The sequence below is a fragment of the Lycorma delicatula genome, chromosome 6, assembly GCF_047948215.1.
Source record: "Lycorma delicatula isolate Av1 chromosome 6, ASM4794821v1, whole genome shotgun sequence".
NCBI classification, from domain to species: Eukaryota; Metazoa; Arthropoda; class Insecta; order Hemiptera; family Fulgoridae; genus Lycorma; species Lycorma delicatula.
Genome location: NC_134460.1, coordinates 112,017,221 through 112,043,059, shown reverse-complemented (window position 1 = coordinate 112,043,059; position 25,839 = coordinate 112,017,221). Strand labels below are relative to the sequence as shown.

Here is a 25,839-nt window from a genome sequence, read left to right as displayed (position 1 = left end):
AATTTGTTAATTCTTCCAAGAAGATAGTAAAAACAGTAATTTAATTTTCTTGGCAATCATATTTCTAAATCTAGGATTACAAGTTCATTGTTATGTAATTCCTGTAAATATCAAATAATTCCAGAGATGCTGTTAGTTTAAACTATTTGTAAATACTTAGCATTTTTTAATGTTATTGAAAAGACTACATACAGCAAGAGAGCTGTTATGTATGTATAAATAAATGTGTAATATAATTTACCACATATTTTTAGTTCATCTGTGTACATTCATGTTATAAGATTGAGAACCACAATTTATATTAGGTTGGGCTGATAGCTTCTGTAGAATCTATTTTTTAGTTTTAGACAAAAATGATTTGTGAAAATTACATAAATCCCATAGTTTAGAGAAATGCATGGAAAGTACTGAGACAATTTTTGTGTAAAAAAAGCAAAGTTGGGAAAAGTTTTTAGTAACAAACTGGTTGTGATTAAAACCTCCTGTAAAAATAAAATCCTTGATGGTATATTCCAAATTTTAATTAATTTATTTCATTCTGTATTATTAAAAAAAAGTTAATTCCTAACAGCTCTAACTTGAAACTAACAGTTAGCTGAAATAAATTGCAAAACAAAAAAAAAGGCTCAAAAACCATTCACAAAAGGTTTTACTTAAAATCTGAAACTAGATGGCCATTTTAACTGTTAACTATTATCGTTACTAGATACCAAGGAAATAATATATAAATAAATGAAAATAAAAATTACATAACACATAAACAATAGTATAAAATAATCGTATCTGACAATTTTTACAGGAAAAGATTTATTTATTTTCTTGTCAGAAACATGGTTTTAAACTAAATCTAAATTAAAACAAAAATTTACATCTAATTGTTTCACTGGTAGGTTTAAATCAAACAAAATTAGGTTGCAAAAAATTACAGGAAAATATTTAAAATGTACAAACATTATTGTTATATTAGGTGCTCCCAAATGGTAGTGTATAATTACCTAAAAACTACTGAAACCTCTACAACTCACCATGACCTAATGCAACATATGGTGTTGGGTGATATAAAAATTTCTCACAAGAAATACAGAGGTAGAAAGGCCCTTAAACCTCAGGGATATCTCCTCTTGTTATTAAAAAAGCTTAAGGAATGGAATTGTTTAATGTTCTTATGGAAGAAAACTTTATCCAAAAAATTATTAATAAATTTAAATTTCTATGCATTATCTGATATTAATTATAAAATCAAAAATAGTTGTGGTGATTAAAATCCATATAAATAATTTAAAATATAAAAAAGAAACAATATTAAATTCATATGAGTATACTAAATATATCAAATTCAAGGATTGTATGGAAAGTTCTAAGCCTGACAAAGAAAACTAGATTTTTAAAAAATTTTTATTTTTCAATGTATTCAACTTGCAATTCGATACATTTAGAACCAACAACTTTCCAGCTTTTTAATACCCTCAGTATAATGCAATATTGACCACCTCTGCAAAATAAGCAATTATCTCAGTTAACCTCATCATTTGAAGTGAATCTTTATCCATCAAGTTATTTCTTCAGGTTTGGGAAAAGGAAGTAATCACTGGGAGCCAAATCCTTTCACACTTCAAAGAGTAGGTCACGTAGTTTTGGACTAACATCATAAGAAGTGTGTGCCGGTACATTATTGTAGTGAAAGAGAATTTTCTTTTTTGCCAGATGTGGACGTTTAACCTTATTATTTTGTATACATTTTAGTTTCTGAATTCACTTTACATCTAAAAAGATCTATCTTTCTCAAAAAGATGAAGCTACAAGCAACATGATTTGTTTTTAAGGCAAGTTTTTAGAACTTTTCCTTCACCAAGTTATTCCATAATTTACATAGGTACATCAAATTACCAACCAGGTTGAATGACCACCACTGGGTTGGTCTAGTGGTGAACAACGCGTCTTCCCAAATCAGTTGATTTGGAAGTCGAGAGTTCCAGCATTCAAGTCCTAGTAAAGCCAGTTATTTATACATATCATCCTCTGAAGAATTATCTAAACGGTAGTTACCGGAGGCTAAACAGGAAAAAGAAAGAAAAGGTTGAATGACCAGCCTTCCAGAATTTATTTTTTTCTTTTAGGGAATGCTTAAAATCTCAGTTACACTGCCAATCAGCACTCTCACTGAAAGTTGAATCCAGCTAAAGGTTAATAAAATTTCTATTAAATTGTTGAAATGCATGATGGGTAAATTATGTAACAGTGTTTATAGATGTTATTTTTAAAAAAATGCATTATATTTAAATAATTTGTTCTTACATCTAGAATTAAATACATTAAGGAAATTAAATCATTTTTAGAACTGTCTATTTCTCTGAAATGTATTGTTTTTTACTAAATGTTAATATAAATTTTAAAAAATGAAATTTTGAAAATTTTTTACTAAAAAACTAATTTTGGTTTAATACAAAGTCTTATATTTTTATTTAATGTTATTACTTCCTCTATTATATAAAATTTCAAATATTAAATAATTAATATATAAAATAAAACTATAATATTTTGGAGTTCTTTTGATTTTTATAATTCTTCTGATTTTTTAATCTGTCCTCGACTTAAGATTTCTGATTTTTCAACTAAATCTGAATATTAGATTTTGTCTTTTTTAAAATTAAGCTCAGCCCTTTTGATTTTTTAAATCAAACTTTGTATAAGACTTCTAATTTTTTTTAAAATTTAACTTTGAATGTAAGGCTTCTGACTTTTTAAAAAATTGAAACCTGACATAAGACTTCTTATTTTTTTAAAAATCTTGATATAAGACTTCAATTTTTTACATGCTTTATTTTACAATGTTTTTCAATTTTTTTCATGTTTATCCTCAAATCTTGCATCCTTAATTTAACATATTTCCTGACATTGCCGACTGATGAAATTTTGCCGTTACTAAGGTCAAGTGACAGTACAATATTCCACCATTATTTCTGCAAACATCCCATCCTGTACAGGAGGAAATTAAGTGTGCAGGTATAAAAAATTGCAAAATCTGCAAAACAGCTATGCAGGGTTTTTAAATCCAAATTAATCTACTAATTAAACTGATACAAAGTATGATAATAATTTGATTAAAAAATATAAAGCAAGTTTTTAAAAATCTTTAAAAATTTATGTAATATTATTATTAAATTGAACCTTGAGCCTTCTAATATTTTAAACTGAACCTTGGCATATCAACAATTTAAAATATCTGAAATGATAATGGAATCTTAATATAAGACTACTGAATTTTTAAACTGAACCTTGGATAAGATTTCTGATTTTTTAAACTGAGCCTTGGTATAAGATTTTAAATTGAAGTGGGACCTCGTGGGCCCCACTTCAATTAATACCCACCTCATTTAATCTCCTTTCCATTATTGTTATGGTTCAACCATTTCTCTTTTGCTTTTCTTTTTCTTAAATTAAATTAACTGTTGTCAATTTGTAAATAGCTCTTTATGTTATAATCCCATCAAATGCTTCAAGTTTTTGTGATTGTTTACTTGTTTTACTTTCTTATTTTTGATGTTTTAAAAATCTATACTTCTTCTTCTTTCCATTTGGTTTTTATAAATGGGTGTGTGGCATGGTATGGTCACCTCCTTGTAGTGTTTGTTAAGTAATGCTTAGAACTGTGCAAAATACCTTTTTACTCATATAAAGGATGAGGTTACTAGCTATAACTACTATTTTGTAGATGAGGGCTGACTATTCTGAAACCTACATACTTCACATCACTCAAAGTTTCAAGTCCTGTGGTTACCAAACTGTTGCACTGAAGAAATCAGATATATAGCAAGGCCTCGACTTATGTGAATTCACATTAGCACGATTTTGTTGTACATGTGTACTGTAGGCTTACTATATGATTGCTAAATTTATTTCTGTTAGATACAACAGCATGTATGTACAGTTAGTGTAATTTTAGGAATTGGGGTTTAGTTTATTACTGTTACTACTGTACATACTGTTACGCAATAATTCCATGAATCATCACTTCTATTGTTTATCTTAACAGATGTTTACATAACATTATCTTACTCATTGCTCTTGAATAGATCAATTCCCCTACCTATTTTTACACTGGAAAGTTGCTTTATAAAGTTTAATTGTGCTACAACATTACAATTTGTCAGTCTTTCATTTCTTGTTTTTGTATTGTTACTGTGTGTACAATATGAATTTGAATAAAACTTTAAAAAAAAGGAAAGTGATTACTCTAGAAGAAAAGTTAGATGTTAAAAAATACAAAAAGGCGCTAAAAAAATTAAGGACTTAAAAGAAATGACTGGGCTTACTGAATCAACAATTCAGAAAAAAATAAAGAAGCCTGTAAAGGTGCTATGCGAATGAAGACTGCAACAGTTTCAGTGATTCGATCTGCAATTACAGAGAAAATGGAAAGGATGTTAAGCACAGGGATTGAATATCAAAATCAAGAGAACGTTCCTGTTTCTATGCAGGTAATTAAAGAAAAAGCTATTAGCATTTATGACTCGTTAAAATATAGCGCAGAAGCAAAAATGTTTATTGCCAGCAACGAATAGTTCCAAAAAATTTAAGGATTGTCATGGTTTCCACAGTTTGAAACTAACTGGGGAAGTTGCAGCTGCTGATAAAGAAGCTACTGAAAATTTTCTAATAATTTTAAAGAAAATTGTTAATGAAGAAAACTATGAACCCAGACAAATGTTTAAACTAGATGAAATTGGGCTCTTTTGGAAAAGTATATCCAGCCATATATTTGTTTCATTCAAAGATAATCTGTTTCAGGTTTTAAAGCACCAAAAGATCAGTGTATGATTTTATTAGACTCTAATGCTACCGATGATTTAAAATTAAAACCTTTAGTTATTTATCATTCTGAAACTCCAAGGGAATTTAAAGGCATATCATAAACAGAAATGCCAGTTTACTGGAAATCAATTAAAAAAGGTTGGGTTACAAGCATTTTATTTCAAAATTATTTTACTAAAAGAAGTTTCATTCCTGATTTGAACATTTAAGAAAATGATCCACAACTCGATTCAAAGGAAAAGAAAATGTTACACATTTCTTGAAAATATTTAATATCAAAATGGCTGTTGATATTATAGCAGAATGCTGGGGATGAGGTAACAAAGAGTTACTTGAATTGAGTTTGGAAAAGAATTTAGCCTGAAGCAGCTCTAACACAATTACCAAATGAAGGTATAACAAAACCAGTAGCTAATGAAATTGTTGGATTATTTTTTAAAGAATCTTGATATAAGACTTCAATTTTTTAAATGCTTTATTTTACAATGTTTTTTTCTCAAATCTTGCATCCTTAATTTAACATACGTCCTGACATTGCCGACTGATGAAATTTTGCAGTTACTAAGGTCAAGTGACAATACAATATCCCACCATTACTTCTGCAAACATCCCCTCCTGTACAGGAGTAAATTAAGGGTGCAGGTATAAAAAAATTGCAAAATCTGCAAAACAGCTATGCAGGGTTTTAAATACAAATTAACCTACTAATTAAACTCATGCAAAGTATGATTAAATTTGATTAGTGTTTGAATAAAAAATATAAAGCAAGTTTTTAAAAATCTTTAAAAATTTTTGTAATATTATTATTAAATTGAACCTTGAGCCTTGGGTTTGATGTACAGCAGATCAAGAAAACTTTGATGAACTAATCGAATCCCGCGTTCAAGAATTATCTAATGAAGATCTTGTATAATTACTTAATAGTGAAGAAGCAGAAGATAACCCTCAGGTAGCCAAGCAAGAGAAAAAAAAACATTCACTATTAGTGAAATGGCTAAAGCTTTTGAAAATTTGAAAGATTACTTATCGTATTTTGTTGGAAACGATCCCAACGAAGCAAGAAATGCAAACATTTCAAGGCTAATGCTGATGACCACAGCGGTTTTGACCGAAGCGTTACCGAGTCTATGGGTCGTTCCGTTGCTTTTAACTCACGAAGACACAAAGCGGTGCAGGCCGACCGGCGGTTTATCAACCGGAAGTAATCCGATTCTGTATACATCCAGATGACCCACCTCCACTGTTTTACAGCTTCAAGTGGTTGTTGTTTACCAGTATGTTAAGTTTGTCAAGTCAGACACAGCGGTTGTGTAGGCGGTTTATGCTATAGGTAAATTTCATTTCTTTACGCAGTTTACTGAAGCGTATCACATACATTTTTTCAATTGAATAATTTTATTTGTTGAAGCTGTAACAAAATGGAACAAATAAACATGAAACAATTAATTCATGAAATTGAAATGCGATCTACATTGTGGGACATGAGGCTGTCAGAGTACAGCGATATAGTACAAAGAAAACGGTGCTGGAACGATATAATTACTATTTTTGGACCGGGGGATGTATCAGAAAAGGAAAAAAGGAGTTAGTTGAGTAAAAACATAACCTTTATTTATTGAATAAAAATATTTATTTAAGTAAGATTTATAAAAAAGTAATATTTCAAAATTATAATTATAAAATAGATATTCTTATTACAAGAGCATTAACAAAATCAATATTTTATGTATTGTTTGGAAGCAGGAAACTCAAAGATATACTGAGTTTTAGCAAAATATTCAGCAAATTCCCAATTGCGGAACGCATCGTCGCCAACTATTACGTAAGGGTACTTTTCAGCTGAATTTGGTAATAAGCTTGGCTCTGGAAGAGAACGTTTACACTATTTTTTGAAAAGCTTTGAATTCTTAAAAATTCCTCGCTTGATTTTCCATACAATCCAACCTCTATATAAGTGAAATAGTTATTTGCATCGCACGTTGCAAATAGTACCGTTGAAAAGTAGATTTTACTTGTTGAGGGGGCTGCTTAGTTCTTATGTTCTTTTCATCTATTGCACCAATACAATGTGATTTTGCGTACGTTTCAAATCCTTTAGCAATTTCAAGCCATCTGTCTGTGGAAAATGGATGGAAAGCAGATTCAGCAGGACTGAGTCATATTGCACTGCATACATCTTTTACAATAACAGCAGCCGTAGTTCTACAGATGCGAAAATTATAATGCAATTCAGTAAAAGAACATCCAATAGTCGCGCACCTAAAAACAAGAGAACGGATGTTTCAATTCTCAGAAAACTTAAAAGTATATGCAATCATATTTATTTATTTTGAACAATGTATCTGCATCATTCATTGATTCCAAAATATGCAAGAATTCAAAAATTTGTCTGGCTTGAGCACAATATTGTGCTGAATTTTTGCATAATTATTACATTACCAGGTAATGTTAAACATTACCATTTGATATCTGTTTTTTATTCAAACTTGTGTTTTCGAAAAAAAAATACACTAATTCAAATTCCTTTTATTTTCAGGAGTTTTTCTGCAGAAAAAGAAGAAAAGTATTAGAAATAGTTTTTTTTTACGAAGGACATTCAGCGTAGAAAAATAAAAACTGGTTCCGTAGCCTCTACAAAGCGCCTTACATGTACTCACGACAGTTACACGTTCTTATAGAAACAATAGAACCAAGAGAAACAACAAACTTTCTCGAAATAACTGTTGCACAGCAAATAAACGAAGCCGGATCTCATGCGGCCACTGGGTCTTCTGATACCAAAAAAAACCTTTATATCCAGTTATTGGCAAAAAAATACTACATCCTGTTGAGCAAAAACTTACATCTTCCTTAGATACGGTTCAAAAAACAGATGACGACAACATATATATTTTCTATTGTCTTCACACCCATATCTGATATCATTGCCAAAAATGATGAATTCACAATGCAGACTCTTGAGGTAATCATAATTGTTAACAAATACGAAAAGTACGTTTTTCAGAAACAACACTGCTCAACATCATTAGCAGCTAAAATTGGACTTTCATACATACAACAGCAAACCCATTAAGCATTAAATCGATTGTGTCTCAATCCAACAAGAATAGACAACACAATATATTATACTTGGTTGACGTCCTGAAAGAACGCTTCAGTGTCTCTCAAACCAGCTGTCTGAGAGAACTGAACAACAAAACAAAGAACTGAACAGACAGAAGCACAATAGTTTGCAGTTCCTGCTCCAGAACATTAGTACAACCAAACAGGCGAATAACAGTATATTGTTTATTCTCCAGCAGATACAGTTCAGTCATTTGTGTCATGTTTTACTTCGGAAGATTCAGAATGAATCCTAATAAATGATGAAAGTAGACAATGACTAAAAATTCTGATCAGAAAATCTTTTCATAATATTACACTCTTGTAATAAAATCTTCTGATATAAAATTTGTATTGTTACTTTAACAATAAATTTTTAAAACATGTAAATGTTAAAATATTTACTTATAGTCTACTTACCTAACAGTTATAACAAGTTTTTCTTTTGGTGATATGCATGTTCCCATATGGGTGTTCTTTTTAGTTATTTTACCTTTTATTGCATTGAACATATCGTCAAATGAAGACTTCGACATCCGTGGGTAATTAAAAGATTTTTCTTCATCTTCCCTTACTTCATTGAATAAAGTGAAAAAATTACCGCTCTATGGTCTCTACTCGTAGTCGAGTGTATCCACATACGTCGTTGCTTCCGTTGTTTTCTCCATCGATAGTATATTAAGGATAACACAAGTATCTCTTCAAAATCTTCGCTCATATGTTTTTACAGTATTATTTGCATTGCTTTTAATTAAATCTTTGTACTGGTTTTATTTCTTCACTAATAAACGTTTTTGTCTATGGACTGCGCTAGTGTGTTACACATCTGGTGGTGCAGATGAATCGTCAACCGACTCATTAAACGAACTAATGTGTTGTGTCATACGTATTATAAACCGACTCGACAAACTCTTCGGTAAAAATATCTGTGTGTGTTATTAGCCTGATACAGTAGGCGAACGATTGTTTAGAGAAATTTTAAACGAGAATCGACGCTGCGCAAATTAGAAGACTTGAGATTCTTTCTTCAACCCAATACCATCGAAGCCCGTGAATGTGATACGTATGTGAATGATTTTAACAGACGAAACAGCTGAATAAACTAGTGATAGCGTTTTTTAAAATTTAAATCATGTCACTATTTTTTTTTTTTATTAATTATAATAAGTGTGGTCAGTACGTATGAAGGTTAATTAGTGTTGCAGCATCAACAAAAGTAAGTGTTTATTTTATTTCTGTTTTATATTTTTAAGACTGATTATTTCACTTATTTAGGTCTTCCTTTCATGTATTCTACTGTACATTCAAGTACTGCATATGCATATATTACTTTCAATATTTATGTATTTACCGGGTGTTTTAAGGTTAAGCCGAACAACCCAAGTTACGCGACGAACGTATCCCCCGCGTAAGTCGAGATCTTACTGTAATCGTACTTGTAGTTTTTATAAATTGATTAGGCTTTAATGGTTATTTATCAGTATCATTCGCACAAGCATGATGTTAATCAACACTGTGTGATGGGGGCAGCGAGTGGGGCCCCGGCCGGCTAGTTTACAATACAGTAAAGCAAGTTTTCCAACTACTTAATTCCTGTTATAATTAAACTTTTAAAATTCTTGTTTCTAATAAATTAATTTTCTTACCAGTTTCCATGTTTGGCAAAAGCTGACGTCTTTGATCGTGTAAATTTATAATTAGCTAAACGTTCCTGTATTGTAGTAGTCTTTTAGTTTGCCACTTGTGTCCTAAATTGCAGTTATTGTCTTCACAAAGCGGTTTATACATGCCTGCTCTTTTGATAGGTTTAGGTTTTATCTTTTAGTGTTTATGAGGACAGAAGCAAGTTTCCAAGAAATAACCAAGTAATGTTAAACTCAGAATTTTTGAAATATTTTTTATCTTGTTTCTATTTGGAGAACTAGATAGAATTTTTGTTCATGCTTTTTTCAATACTTCTCAATTATTCTAAAGTAAGATTGTTTTTTTTTGTGTTTGTAATGTCTTTGTAATAATGGTTTTTCTAGTAAAACCAAGGAAGTCACCTATACCTTTAACAAAATTTATTTCTCTTGTGATAAAATTCCAGTCTGTGACACACCTGAATTGCTGTATAAATCATCACATTAAAAGATACTGTTTTATGCTGCATTTGGTGAAAAGAATTCTTGGTGATATTTGTATCATCAACAATATACACTTACGGTAAATATTAAAAGTGATTTTGTTATCTTTATGAATTAATTTTATATCCAGAAATGATAACGTTTATTTATTTTTAATTTCACAGGTTAGTTTTATGCTTTTGTAAATTTAGTTTAATTTTTTATCAAAATTTTCAGTATAATGAAAAATATAAAAAACAATTAAAATATCACCTATACACCACAACTAAACTTGTGGAGAATTAAAATATTCTTTTAGCTTTCATTTCTAGATTACCCATGAAAATTTTAGCAAAGAATTTGGGCAGGAGGTTACTCTCTGTTTTATGAATTTGTTACAAGGTATCATTATTAAATTTGTAATTATTTTGTTTCATACATTAACATGTTAATCTTATAAACTTCTCTATGTTACATGAATCAGGAGATTGGTTGAATAAAAATCCTTCAAAATCTCCATTCTTTCCATAATCAGAATGTTGGGATAGTGTTGCAACTTCAAATGATATAAACATCTCACCAATCTAAAACTTAATCTTTTAAATCGTTAATTAGATCAAAGTTATTTTTAATGGAAAAATTAGAGTAGTTGCTGCAATCTGATAAATTCTTTTAATAATCATTTTATTGAATGATAGGTTTGAGCATTTATGCTGGAAACAATTGGTCGCATCTGATTACCTAGTTTATAAAATCTCAACAGTTTCAGATAAAATGTTTTCTAATAATTATCAGGTTAATTATATAGACTAGTTTTCACTAAACTACTTATTATAATAAGGCTCTACACAAGCTAACTACAGCCTGAGATTTTTCTTGAAACTCAGCAAATCATAGCAACTGCTAATAACCTGTTTTAATTTCTCAAATGAAATCAGTAAAAGTTATTAATTTTAAATCTGGATCTACTTCTATCATTTTATGAATTTCATTTTAATATCTAATTTCATCATACCTTGTTAAATATTTTGTAAATGGTTTACAAAATGCTTTCTTAGTTATACAAATACCAGTAGATTGTATTCTTCTTAAATTTAAGAAGATTATTTTCTTCTTATACCTGTTTCTAAGATTAGTTTGAGGCTTAGAATGGCCATTCTTTTATCCATACACGTATTGAAACTGAACTGGATTTCATCTAGAACAACCTCAAGCACATATTCTATTCATCAGAATATGTGATTGATGTATTCATTAATCTATTAGAGTGAAATTATACAGTAGTTGTTAAATTTTTTTTGTGCCTGATTTCTTTTGTACAATAACAATTACATTCCACTTATCTCTATAGCCTAATTTGGCATGCTTCTTTCAATCAAATTATTTACTCTGATACTACATCACTTACTTAACTTATATCAATTACATCAGTTACTTTTCTGTGCTCCATCAAAATCTTATCTTAAAACAGTGTATCGTATAAGAAAATCATTTAGAGTATTTCTTTCATTTAGACCTCATATGATAATTTTTTACATCTGGTATCTCTTTCTTTTACTCATACTGCATTTTTTTTTGTCCATACTTCTGGCGGTAATACATTTTGGTTTCATTTCCCAGAAATATTTTTTTTATACATTAAAAACTTTCACACAGTTCTTATCTTCTTTTATTTATTTCTGTATTTTCTGCATTCATACATTAATTTCAGTGTGTTTCTTGTTATTAATAACTACCTTTTACATTAAGGTTCTTCCTCTCCTTCATTTATTATTATTATTTTTTAAATTTATTATTATTTTTTTTAAATGTCTAGTTAACTTTCTACTGAATCTAATTTTATTTTACAAATTGTAACTTTACATATTATCTTTTTCAATTGTATTTCTTTTACTTAGGTTTTTCATTAGTTTCTTATACTTCAAGCCTACCATTTATTATCATAAAGTTCTCTGATCAGAATCAATGTTACTTCTTGATATGTTTTATGGTCTATAGTATGGTTTCAAAATTTCTAAATAACCATTCCGACCTATCTGTCTTCTTCCCATACCTCCTGGTCTCATCCATATGTACCTCCTTCTTTCATAATTCTTAAGGTGTTCGTAGTTGCATACAAACACTTCCTCTTGTGATTTCTTATCTCCACCCAAGAAATCTTGTACAGTTCTACATCTGAGATTTACTTACAATCTCTTATTTCATGAAGCATTCCTAACAATTTATTTTTTCTGTTTTGAGATTTTACATTTTAAAAATGTTTACTGATATTAGGCTGCATGTGTATAACAATAGTCTTAATAAAATTTTTAGATAAAATTGTCTAGTGTTCACTGACATTTCTGAAACAATCACTTTTGTTATAAAAAGAAATTGATTTACGTGACTTAGTTTGATATTAGCTTACTTTTAGTAAGTACTGGGTGAATTTCATGTGCAAATTTGTGGGTAAGTAGATGATGATATCCTTTATTATAAGGAGAGGGCTTCGTATTTCATTTTCAGAAAATTTATTATTTTGTATACTTTTGCGATAATTAAAGAGTTGGTTTTTACAAACTAATAATTAAAAAAAAAAAACTTTATTAACTGTCCAATTTTAAATCTTGTAAATTATTCATATAATTTACATTATCTTAAGATTAGATTTCTAAGCACTACATGTAAACACTAATGATTTTTGATGAAAATTATTTATATTAATTGGATATTAATTGCATAATACCACCTATTATGCAATAAAATAAATCTTTTATGAGTTACTAATGAACTCAAGAATGTTACTGGGGAATTTTATTTTACAGGCTTGAATAATGAACAATGAATAGAAGCTTTGAAACTTATTTTAATTAAATAATTATTGATTGTTAGTTGTAACTCAGTAGAAGCTTTAAATGTACACATCTTTAAAATGAAATTATTTTTTGTTTAATGAAGGTATTCTTGCAAAATATTTTATGTGTTAATCGTTGCAAATAAGTAATTAAAAACATAAAAAATAATAGGAAGCTTTCTTAAAATTCATTGTACTTTGGTGTATGATAATTTTTATTGTGAGACACCAAAGAATTCTTTCGTATTCCATCAAAACAGGAAATATTGGTACTAAATTATTAATATTATTGGTACTAACTTATTATTATAAGTTGTAAATTGTTGTAATTAACTTACATCTATGCATATATGTGGGACTTGAGAGATTTTAAATCCTGGTTTAAAAATTAAAAATTTTTTATTTGCTTTAAATTTGGAAAGGCCTATTTTAATATTATACAATGCAACTGTATTATTATAGCTTACTATATCTTTCAAAATAAGTAAAAATATATTTAAAATCCTGTGCCCTCAATGGTAGAGTAATAGTGCCTGTCTGTTGTTTGATGATTAGTCAGGTCATTTCTGTATAAAAATCCTTTCAAATTCTATTTGGCAAATTCCAGAAATATTAGAAAAATTAGATTTGAAATGATCAAAAAGTAATTTTTATCTATTTTATAGTTTATGTGAAATGTTGCTAGCTATTAAAAGTTTATCATTGGAAAACTTATCACCCACGGAACGTCGCTAAAATTGATAAAATATTGACTGGATCTTGAAATCATACATCACAACCAAGTTTATATTTTAATTATTTACTTAGCAATCATTATTGAATATAACAACTATTTACTTACATGTATAAAATATATGTACTGAAAATTCATCTTTATAGCTGAGAATATAGACACAATAAATCAAATTTCTTCATTTCATCATCATCAAAAGCAATCAACAGTAACACAAATCAAAAATTTCCTGAAAACAAAGAATGACAAACACTCTTATTCACTTCAAATCACTCAAACTGACATACCACCTGTTTTTAGATGAATTATCTACAGACTCAAAATTATGTCATCTGAGGACCATGTAGAAATCAATGTTAAATTTTCACTTAAAACGTTACAATGCTTTAATTAACACATTCCTATGCAAAGTAAATAAATATAAATAGAACACATCAAATTAACATAAATACATAAAGGGTAATGAAACTGATAAAAAAAATCTTCTCAGTGTGGCTTCAGAAACAATAAACAAAACAAATAAACCCCAAACATACAAAACCAAATCACCAGACAATCCCAATTCCTTTGTAATATATAAAAGTGAATTGTTCCTACCGTGCTGTGTTTTATTTTGTTCAATCTGGATGCAACTTTAAGATGCAATTAATATTTGAATGCGTTTACAACTATTGTTACGTCATTACATGAGTAATATGTACTTTAAAAAAAATAATAAAAAATAGAAACCATTAAATCTAATATTTAGTAAAGAAGTGTTTTCCTACAGTCATTTAATAAATTGATTATCTAATATTTAGTAAAGAAGTGTTTTCCTACAGTCATTTAATAAATTGATTATCTTCTGTTAATACTGCAACTGTTTTTTGATAGAATTAATGTTATGGTGATTTATTTAAATGTGATTTAAATTTAAAATTAATTGTTAAATTAAATTTATAATTTCTCTTATCCAGTTATCCCTGCTGAACTTTAATTGTTCATTATTTTGTTTTCATTATGTGTAATTTTTTAACAGTCACATTTAAACTTGTTATTCCCTTAAATGTTCTTTATACTTTCTATTTTAGAAAAAAATATATTCATAGTTTTTAATACAATATAAATGATTACATTTTTGTTTACTATACTTGTATCTTGCAAGTGCTTTTGATAATGTTTTATTAAAAATTCTCTAGACAATACATGCATAATTTTTTTTACAGTTCTGTTTTCCATATTATATTTTATGAACATTGCTTTATTACTAATACTTATTTTGGATTTATTTTTATTAATTAATTTGATTTTTTAATAACTGTTTTATATGCTATTATAACTGGCTAGATATATATAAATATGTAAAAGAAATATTAGTAGTATTTCTTTTGTAAGAAATAGTTCATTATCTTCATTATTTCTACAGGGCGTCAGGTCCCTTATGCCACCATTTTCTTCATCCCTTTTTCCCAAGCTTTCTCCTTCATTCCTCTGTAGTTTCCAATCTTCACCTCATCTATTAATCCTTCTTCCTCACTTGTTTTCTCCTTCTACTCATCCTTCCAGTGTAGTTACCAAAATTCCATTTCCTCTAACCCCATGTTCAAAGTATATATTTTTTTTTGGAATTTTTAATATAGTAAATTTATCTATTTTAGTATTCAGTATAAATTTAATTTATTAGTTATTTACTAATATATATTTTTCATATTAATTTCTTTAGTTAATTCACTTTTATTAGCAATTTAATATCAGATTGCATTGATCATATGATAAGTTGGTATTTTTTTTGGTGATGTTGATCTTCTATAAACATTTGGTTTAAACTGATGTTTATTTTTTAATGTTAACGTCTAAATATTTCCAGTCCTATTATTTTTAGTGTATTTTAGAAAAGTATTAATGTTTTTTAGTGTAGAATCTCTCCCCCTCTCCGTCTCTCTCTCCCTCTCTCCCCCCTCTCGCTGTGTGTGTGTGTGTGTGTGTGTGTGTGTGTGTGTGTGTGTGTGTTTTTTTGATGAAAAGTACTTAATTTTTTAGTTATTATACCATGTTCAGAATTGATTTACTTAGTATAAATTACTAAAATTATTTTTTTATTATGTAGGAAGTTTTATTTTACGTCTATGTCTAAAATTAAGAATTATTGTATCCTCCATCCTATGTAAGAAACACTTTTGATAGTATGTTGTTTAAATGCAAACTCATTATTAGCCGTTCTTACAAATATTGTCTATCATTAAAGGTTAAATTATTTTGAAATAAACCAAGGTTTAATAATTTACTTGATTTATGATTAATTTAAATAACATTTAAATAAACCACTATAACATAGTTCTAATCCAAAAAACAGTTGCAGATACTAGCAGTAGAAAATCAGTTTTTATTAGATGACTAGAAAGTGACATATATATCCCTCCTACATTTTTAATCTAATGATTTTATGCTTTTAATATTTGTATAATTCATATGATATTAAATTGACTGCTATGAAACCGACTGATGTGTATGTATAATAAAATTGAAAACAATAAACTGAGTCATTATTAAAGAAATGAATAATATTATTCTATTGGTTTTACATGTACATAGAGAAAATGTATTGCTTAGATCTGTTGGGGTTTTTTTAATGAAAAATACATGAGAAGAATAGAAAAAAATCTTTATAAAGAGATTTAAACAAAATTAAAATATTTAATTAAAATTTCTAGTTTTTGGTGTACCAATTCTTATACATTTTTTAAAAATAAAAATTTGTGGCTGAAGTAGGTGCTACTTGAAAAAATTGAGAAAACTGTTCCTTTAAAAAAGCCTAAACTGGGCAAGGAAAATGAAGAAATGATAATTATTAGGCAGGCAGTAGAGCATATTTGTAAAATAATTATTTTGTTTATTTCATGTATGCATAGGTGTTTTGTTGAATTTTATTAAAATGTTGTCAAACAGGATATTTTCCAAACTTTATCTTCAATTTTGAATACAGGAAAAAAATTCAATTAAAAATGAAATTTTATAGGATTATAGAAAAAAGCAGTAGTAAAATAAAACTGCCATCATTTTTTTTTCATCATACGTGAATTAATAATATTCAAACTCATCTGAAAGATGAATATATTTAAAATTATATTTTATAAGTGCAATGTAATTAATTTAAACTGCAGTGAAATAAATATTTCTTCTTTAATATTTATAGAATGTCATCTTTAAATAAAAATTTAATCTTAATTAATAACTAATAATTTCTTACTTCATTTTTCTTGGGTATAAATTTAAAATACTGTTGATGAATTTCTAATGTTAATTTACTTGATAGACCATTTTGTAAAAATTGTTAAAATCTTTTGTAAATATACATCTTCAACGATAAATTTATAAAATATGAATCAAGTCTTCCAGGTATGTTTAATGACTGGTATGTAACACAGTTAACCAGGATAAGAAAAATAAAAGAAATCATTCAAGAAAGCATTAACTATTTGTACAGTATAAAATAAAATAAATAAAAAACTTCACTCAAGAACGCATTAGTTGTTTGTATTACAAAGGTTGTATGTGATTGAAGTGGACACCTTTCAAGTAGACTCAGGTCATGCATAAAAACCAACCAGCCTACCATTCTCCTCTAAAACCTTTACTGTATGTCCTGTCATGACATCACAAAGGATGTAAACTAAGGGTGGTTATACTATTTATCCCTCTCCTAACAGCGAGGACTTGCATATCATTATCTTACCTATCACCCATCAAACAGTAGCTGCAGTTATTACTACTACAACTTTTACTACTGTGTCTGTATAAATACTGAATGATTGATGTGATTTGAAATTAATACACATTTATAAAATGTAAGATGATATGTGAACAAAACTGGAATGTTAACATATCATGTTTGTTAACAATAGATATACCTGTAGACAGTTAGTCTTTTGATGTTTATTTATAACTGACAGTTAAAAAATTTATAAATAAATTACATTACTGGTTTACGAAAAAAAAAATAGAATGCCCAGATTCAAAAGCTTATTTGGATTTTCTCTTTTCATTGTTACTGGTCAGAATTTATTATTTAATCTTATAATTGTCTACCAGTTTTGCTTCATTATAAAGAAAAAAAAATCACAAAATTTAAATATATGTACATCATTTTTTTTAGACAATGTTGGCTGATTAGTCATCTACGTAAAAATATATTATGTAGGTTATTCATTAATGACATAGATAAAAAATATAGCCCTACATATGTTAACTTAAAAGTATTTATAATAATTTTAAGAAAATGTTCACGAAAGGTAGGTACAAGATATTTACAGATCTTTGTACTCCTTTAAGTAATAACTACGGATGTGATAAAAAAAAATATTTTTTGATTATGATTAATTCCAAAATTAATAGCCACAGGCCTCTTAAATTAATTTATATCATATATATATGTAAAAATCATGTTAAGAAAATAAAATAAATTTTAAATGGTTAAAAATATTTTAAAACTTTGTTTCCTTACTTTGAAAATATATTTATCTCTATAAATTGATGTTGATTAGAAAAATATTTCCAGAATAAAATTCTGTCTATCAAATACGACTCTATCTACACTATTATGTAAAGAAGAGGGTTTTTTGTTCAAGAGAAATGAAAACACTACCTGATCTGTCGCTACTATATTTTTATCCATGTTTCTTTGCATAATTGAGAAGGTTTCTGGATATATTTCACCTGTAAAAAAAAAATATTTATGTAGTAGTATATAGGTTTGCTGGTTGAAACACAAAATTTAATGAATTGTGAGCTGTGAGTGTCTGTTACTGTGTGAACTGGGTTTGAACTGGTTGATTATGTACATCTAAAATTCAATTTCTAGATTTTTAGAATTTTCTAGAGAAGAATTTCTAGATTTTTCAGTCATTCGGAGTTTCAAGGGTTAACATTGCTTTTGAATTTTTTTTTGAAACCCTGTTATGTTTTTAATTTCTTTGTAACAAATAAAGAAACCAACCTGATTTTTGGTGAGTGTAATATTCATGTCAATAAACCAATTTTCAGATTTTTAAAATTCGACCTTGATGAGAGGTAAAAAAATTTTTTAACAATGATTGTAAATTTTCCCACTCTTGACTTCAGTGAATGAGATATCCAGTAGATCTGGGTTTGCAAATATTCTTTAGATAAGTTATTTAAAATCCATTTTGGGGCTTTTTTTAATTCAGATTTTTTTTAAGGGGTGTGAAGGTATATGACACTGAAGGGTGTGAAGATATATCAACCACCACAGCCACTGCTACCGTTACTGAATATGTGTCTGGTTTCAGCTGCCTCAGGTTACTTGACTAATAAACATAAAACAAAATTGACTGATATGGGAAACACAAGTAACCATATCGCGCGGGTGAAGCTGCGATGAGGAACTATCATTATATAGTTATTAGGTTAAAATTCCATCAGTTTTAAACAGAACACAAAAGAAACGTACTTTAGACTCAGTTTTATAAGAAAAGAATAGATTTGCAATACAAATTAGATAACATGATTTAGTTATAACATATTATCCATTACAGGACATCCTGGTATCTTTTGCTATGAGCCTGTGTGAGGTGGTGAGTTTAAAATGTGGAATTTTTACTTTATAAAATGTCTATCACTGGAAAAATAATTAAATTATTATTATAATTTATCCTGTTCTTATTTATTCATATAAAAATTGCATTTAAAAATAAAAATATATTGTAATACTTGTAATTATTGTTCTGCAAATATATTATAATATTCTGAAAATCAGCCCAATTAATATTCATTAGGTACACATAATTTTTTATGAGAAAGTTTCTAGAAAGAAAAAATATTTGGATTATCTATAATCTTAGATTATTTATTACATTTTAATATTGATTTTATCTTTATTCTTTCCTAATTTTGGCTTTTTAAATTTTATTTTTTCTACTTACTATATCAATTTTCCTGTTTCTATTTTTTTTTGGTATGTATTCATTTTTTCATTCTGTTAGTCAATAAGTAAATGCTCTGCTTGGTTGGTATATAAGAATAAACTTCAATGCATATTTATTTGAAAAGGGTGCTCACTATATAGTAATAACAATAGTTAAAGGAATCTTTCAAGTGTGTAGTAAACAAACAAAATTACATTTCATCTGGAACAAATGGCCATGAAAGGTCAATTGTATTATACAAAAAAATAGTTTACCTTCCTTTCATGTAGTACTCACCCTTATACATTACTTCTATTAGATTTTTTTTTTTTTCAGTAAACTTGTTTTGATTCTTCTCCATACTTTTCTAGTCAGTTGTATTATGCATTCTGTACAGGTTACTGAAATAATTTTTTTAATGACCTTTACAGTTATATCTAACTTCACTATTTATTAAGCTGTAATTATTTTTATTATGAACTGTTAGATGCCTTTCTTTTTTGTCATTTCTATGTGTATAATGATAGATTTTAATGGTTAGAAAATACTGATATATATATATATATATATATATATATATATATATATTGTGTGTGTGTGTGCACGGGCGCATACACACACACACACACAACATATATCCCCCATTTTATTTTTGTTCCTTAATATTACATTATAAGCAGTTAATATTTTGTAAATTTTAGAATTTTAAATATGTTAGTTGTATATAAATTTCATATTGTAAGGAAATCTGTTTATCACTCATATTTTAATAATTAAATTTTACTAAGTTTTTATATTTATTTTTTGTAAGTGTTTCTTGGGGTTTTTATTGGTTCTTTGAAGTTTTATAAAAATGTGATAGTTATTCATACAAAATATTAATTTTTTTTGTATTTTGTATTTTTTTTTTAATCAAACTGATTATTTTTTGCTGATTAAAGACAGTCTTTAAGCCTAGTAACTACATTCTTTGGAACATATGTTTATGAGTATTCTATACCTTTCTTTGTTATAAATAATAATGTAAAAGTAAATAATAATTTTTGTCTTTAGGATAAATAAAAGAAAAAAAAAATTTACCAGAGAGGATGTATATATATATATATATATATATATATATATATATATATATATATATATTCAAAGTATATTTTCAAACCATATAAGTGTGTATATAAATATATAAACCATTCTTATTGTACAGAATGTGTATAAATATATAAAATTCATTTAATTCACTGTTTTCATTAATTTAATTAATTAAATGTTAATTGGATTTACCACCAAGACAATAAAATAACACTCGGTCAGAAAATTGTTTCCTGTTACTCACACTGTTGATCAAATTTAAAAAAAAAACTTGTAATAAAATATTTTAATAGAAATGTCATCAATAATAAAACTACATTCAACTATGACAGACCATCTGTTTTGTTTTCCTTTCCCACAGAATTATTTTAATACATGTATGTTTTTTTAAAATTAGACTGACCATTTAATATATAACATCATAAGTGCTGTTTGGTTGAATGTCATTTTATTTTGCTGTAATTGATAGTCTCTGTAATTAATATTTATATATATTTATTATAATTTGTTCACTTTAAGATAACAAATAAAAATATCTTTTGTTAATTTTTAATGAATATGGTCTACAATTTGTATGTGAGAATTTATCAATGGACTTTTTATCTTTCTTGGTCAGCCTATTTTTATTACCATTATAATTATTTTGAAAGTATATCATGTGTTATATTTATCAAGAAATACATATCAAAATTTATTATTTATTAACTTTTATCAAGATATAAGAAATGTGTGTGTGTGTGTGTTTGTGGGTGTGTGTGTGTGTGTGTGTGCATGTGTGCAGTGAAGGACTACATATATACAATTGTAAATAGAATGGTTATTATATACAATATTTCATGTTTGTTGAGCCTAACTTTTATTAAAAGATAGATAATCCAATAGTTAATAAAATAGTGTAGTTGAAATAAGCTTAAATACAGAGAGATGATAGTGTGAACTGAATGATGTATGGGTTCTTTAGTAGTGATGACATAAAAAAGAAGGGGACTTCTGGAGAACTAGCTACTACTATACCAGTTAGACACAAAGAGGTTTTTTATTTTGTTAAGTTTGTTGGTGGTGACACCATACATCTGCTTATGATCATCTTTATATCCTTTGAACTTGATAAACCACCATATGGTAAGGTTTAAAATGTATGTGAATACCAATTCAGATATGTTATATTCTTGTGGACTTTATAATGTTTGTAAAAGAAGATAAGATTCTTATTTAAAAAAAAAACACAAAAAAACAATTATGCAATTCTTTTTCTACTAGTTTTTAAATCCTTCTTTTGTTAGGACCAGTGAACAGCTTATATTTGCTAAATTCTCTTTTAATAATTCTTAGTTTTTTCTGTTTCCTTTAAAAATATAATATTATATTTCTTCTTTTTGTAACAAATAAATATTAATAAGCAATTATTATATTTTGACTATGCATGAAATTTACTTATAATTTAACTAACAAATTGTAGAATTTTGAGGAGCTTATTAAAATAAAAGTTTTAATTTTGTTGTTAAGTGAGGAAATCATATCAAAAATTTTTTCAAATACTTTCTTCTGTCTTGGAACAAAGGATCAAAAACTCATTGCACAGTTACATTTAAACAAATTCTAATTTACACAAGTTATTGTGGGAAAAACAATATAATAAACTGATAGTCAAAATGTCGAGGGAATATACTGACATATTTTAACAATATACAGAACAATTATTGCTCTGTTACATGTGGAATAAACAACTGATATATCTGGCTTCTCTTTCTGTATAGTTTGTTTTGATAAAAAACATAATTTTTTCTGAAGAGTAGTTCAACATAATCATTTTCATTGATTTTGTATCTAGAATTGTCAATATTTTCATAAAATTAACAACTTATTAAATTTAAATGACTAGCTGTGATTTACATGATATGCTTATGCTAAATTTTGAGCAGAATATTTTTTAGAGAATATGTATGGATGTTAGGCGTTGTAACTGTAATCATTGTTGGTGACCTGACATAAGATGCCAGCCACTCATAAAATTTGCTTAATGATTTCCAAGAATAACAATCCCATGCCTAGCATATTTGGGAAAGTGTAGAGTGAAGTGGTTTTCTATTGCCTGAGCTGGATATGCTGTATGTATATGTGAACGTACCAAGCCTTTCAAACTGTGAACCAGACCACTACTGGGACTGGTTATAAAATGAAAATTATTACTCTTACAGAAGTTTATTGTGTTTATTGCTGTTTGTAACTCAGACCAGGAGTGCGTTAAAAAATTTTCTAGTACCATAATGTATGATTTTGTATTATAGTAGACTACAAGAATGTGGTCCACAGCCACAGGCATCTGGCTGTATGATGATGTTATAAAACAATGTGCATTTGTTTCGATGTTTATATTGATAAAAAGCAAAACTTATGTTTTTCGTGTCAAATGTCGTAACTTTTCTATAAATTAAATATTTAACAATTTATTTATGGTGGTGTGGCAAATGTTGGTTGCCACACCACCATTCCTAACTCTGATGGGTTATTGGAGGTCATCTTGTAGATCCTATAAACCTGATAATATATCATAGTCATCAGTTTGGCTTCTGTCAGAATGCCACCAATGCCTATGGATATCCAAAATTAAGGACCATTTTCTTTTAAATGGTCATTGCAGTTTGATTTTTATAATTAGGTTATATTTTTGTTAAAATAAAATAAAGGCCAAACTTAAGTTAAAACAAATTTTATGTAAAAGGAAAATTTGTTATTTCTCATAAAAGCAGTACTGAGACTGTGTTACAGTGTGCTCAGCCACCAGTGCACTCCTGACTCAGACATTTTACATGCTTCATAGCTATAAAAAAAGACCAGGACGGATAATGTAAAACAACAGATTAATGAATCTCTTTCTTTTGTGAAAGAAGTATGTTATGTGAACAGTCTTCCATCAATTCAGGTTGTAGAATACATAACCTGAAAAAACATTTTAAGGCTTGGTTTTATTTAAAATTTTTATTCACTTTGTTGTGTAAAGTATATTACTAAAATATTCATTACTTCATACAAAGAAAGCTATTGTAAAATCTATATTATTACTTTTCATTAATTTTTTTTAGTAGTACATTGACAGATTTTCCTTTTCACATCATGCATAATAAATTATTTACTAAAAAGAGATAACTACTTTTATGGATCTCACAATTTATTGGATAATGTACAAAGCTTTGTCTGATCCTTCAGTGTAAAATGTGCACTGAATATTTACACTTGAATATCCTTATTTGATGTTAAGATTATTATTATTAATATACAGATAACTGTTGTTTTGCCTATTCGATGTGTTCTTATTTCATCTATTCAACTGAGGTGTGATCATTATTATGGGTGAAATAACATAATCAGACAAAATAGCTTGAATCAATTATCTGAAGAACTGCACTATTGAAATTTTGTATAAGAAGACATTATTTTATATCCATGAGCTTATAATAGCTTCATCCAATTATGCCTTTTTAGTGATTATAAATTATTTAATGCTCAGAAAAATAGGGTAGGGAATAACCAAATTTTTTATAGAATTCTAGTTCTTGTAATAATTTATAGTATCTATTGTACAGAAATTCAGGAATCATTCTTGCAGAAATAAAATGTTCTTGATAAGAAGGTTTTAAAGAAATCTTTGAAGAGATATCTCTTTCAAAATTTTTTTTCTCTGTAGGGTATAACTTTTTTTATTAGCCTATCCACATATTAAATTAAAAAAAGTGTAAAATAAACTTAAAAAAAAAAATTAAAAAACAAACTAAAATTTAAAATTAATCCAGTTTTAACTCTTCTTTAAATTTTGACTTTTTGAAATCAGCACCCAATGGAGGGTTAATAAATGTTGGAGATTGTAAAATTAAGAAGAAAAAGTATTATTTATTTTAATTGTTATTTTCACAAATTTTGTTACAGTTAATGGTAAGAATTATTTAACAATTGAAATGTGCATTTAGTGGTAAAAGCAGATCTTTAGACAAACTTATTTAATTAAATACATTTTTCTGAAGGAGTTGAAGTTTGCATAATATTAGTTTTGGATATGCCAAAATAAAATTGTTTGTCTAAATAAACAATCTTTTTTTTAGAAAAACTATATTTTTTCATACTGATAATTAACAGTTGAACTTTTTTTCTATTTTTGTAGATAAAATACATTTTAATGTAATAAAAGATAATTGTAGTTATTTTTATATTATATTTTTATGTATTTATCTCAACATTATTTCATATGTTTATATTTTAAATAATTAACATCACATCTATTTTTTTAATTTAATTTTTATCTTATAATTCAGTGTACCAATTCTTGATGTGATTTACATATAATCTATTATTATGTACTGATAAAAAAAAGAAAAGATTAATTTATTTTATGAAAAATAATACTTCTAATTTAATGATTGAATCATTGAATCAACTTATTTGAAATTGTTAATTTGCAATTCTTACAAATTAAAACAATAACTAGTGAGTGTAACTTAATCTTTGGGATCTATGAGAATTCCTTTATTAAACTTTCTTATGTTTGTATTTTATTTTTGTATGTATATATACATATACATATGTATGTTTTGCATGTTACTTTGAGATCTAATGAAGTTCTCAGATTGCATTTCCTTGTTTTAAGGAAGACTATTCCGCCGAATTAAGGAAGTATGATTGTATTTTAATGATTCCTTTTTTTGTTAATAACAACACATGTCAGTTGGTAAAGTTGACTAAGATAACTTTGACTAAGATACACAGGTATTACGAAGTTATTAAAAAGAGATACAATACACGCTTAAGAATATTGAATGAGAATAAAGACTTACTATAAGAAAGTGTAACAGAAAAAGTGAAATCTTTATATTTATTGAATGCTTTTTTTTTTAATGGCCTAGATGCACCATCATATCCAGAATGATGTAGAATTTGTAATAATATTTCTACTAGGGTAATTAGTGCTACAGCTTGTTTTTATTTTTATTTCTCTGATTGTGTAGTTATTTATCTTTACCCATTCATATTAACTACATCATGAAACTCTTTTGCAAAGTATATACTCTTATTATCACTGCTACTGACTCAGTTCTTTGCACAGCCAACCTGTGAATGAATCACATTAGCTTGATGTAACTTGATTCAGTTACAGCTAAAAGTATATATATTGCAGAATATATATTATTATTCTGCGTAATGTAACAATTAACTAAGTAGTTAATCGTTACGTTACCAGTTTTACAAAAGTAGAGAACATAAAAACAATTTTGT

General features: G+C 27.3%; 2 long non-coding RNA genes across 2 annotated transcripts in view; both read left to right on the top strand.

Annotated features, from left to right (window-relative positions):
* Positions 1–8,232, top strand: part of LOC142326126 (uncharacterized) — a 40,871-nt gene extending 32,639 nt beyond the window's left edge. The window contains exon 4 of the long non-coding RNA XR_012756702.1: positions 7,349–8,232. This is a non-coding gene — a long non-coding RNA (uncharacterized LOC142326126). The remainder of the gene's footprint in view (positions 1–7,348) is intronic.
* A 585-nt stretch (positions 8,233–8,817) lies between these two features.
* LOC142327012 (uncharacterized) overlaps positions 8,818–25,839 on the top strand; it is a 273,168-nt gene continuing 256,146 nt past the window's right edge. The window contains exon 1 of the long non-coding RNA XR_012756892.1: positions 8,818–9,130. This is a non-coding gene — a long non-coding RNA (uncharacterized LOC142327012). The remainder of the gene's footprint in view (positions 9,131–25,839) is intronic.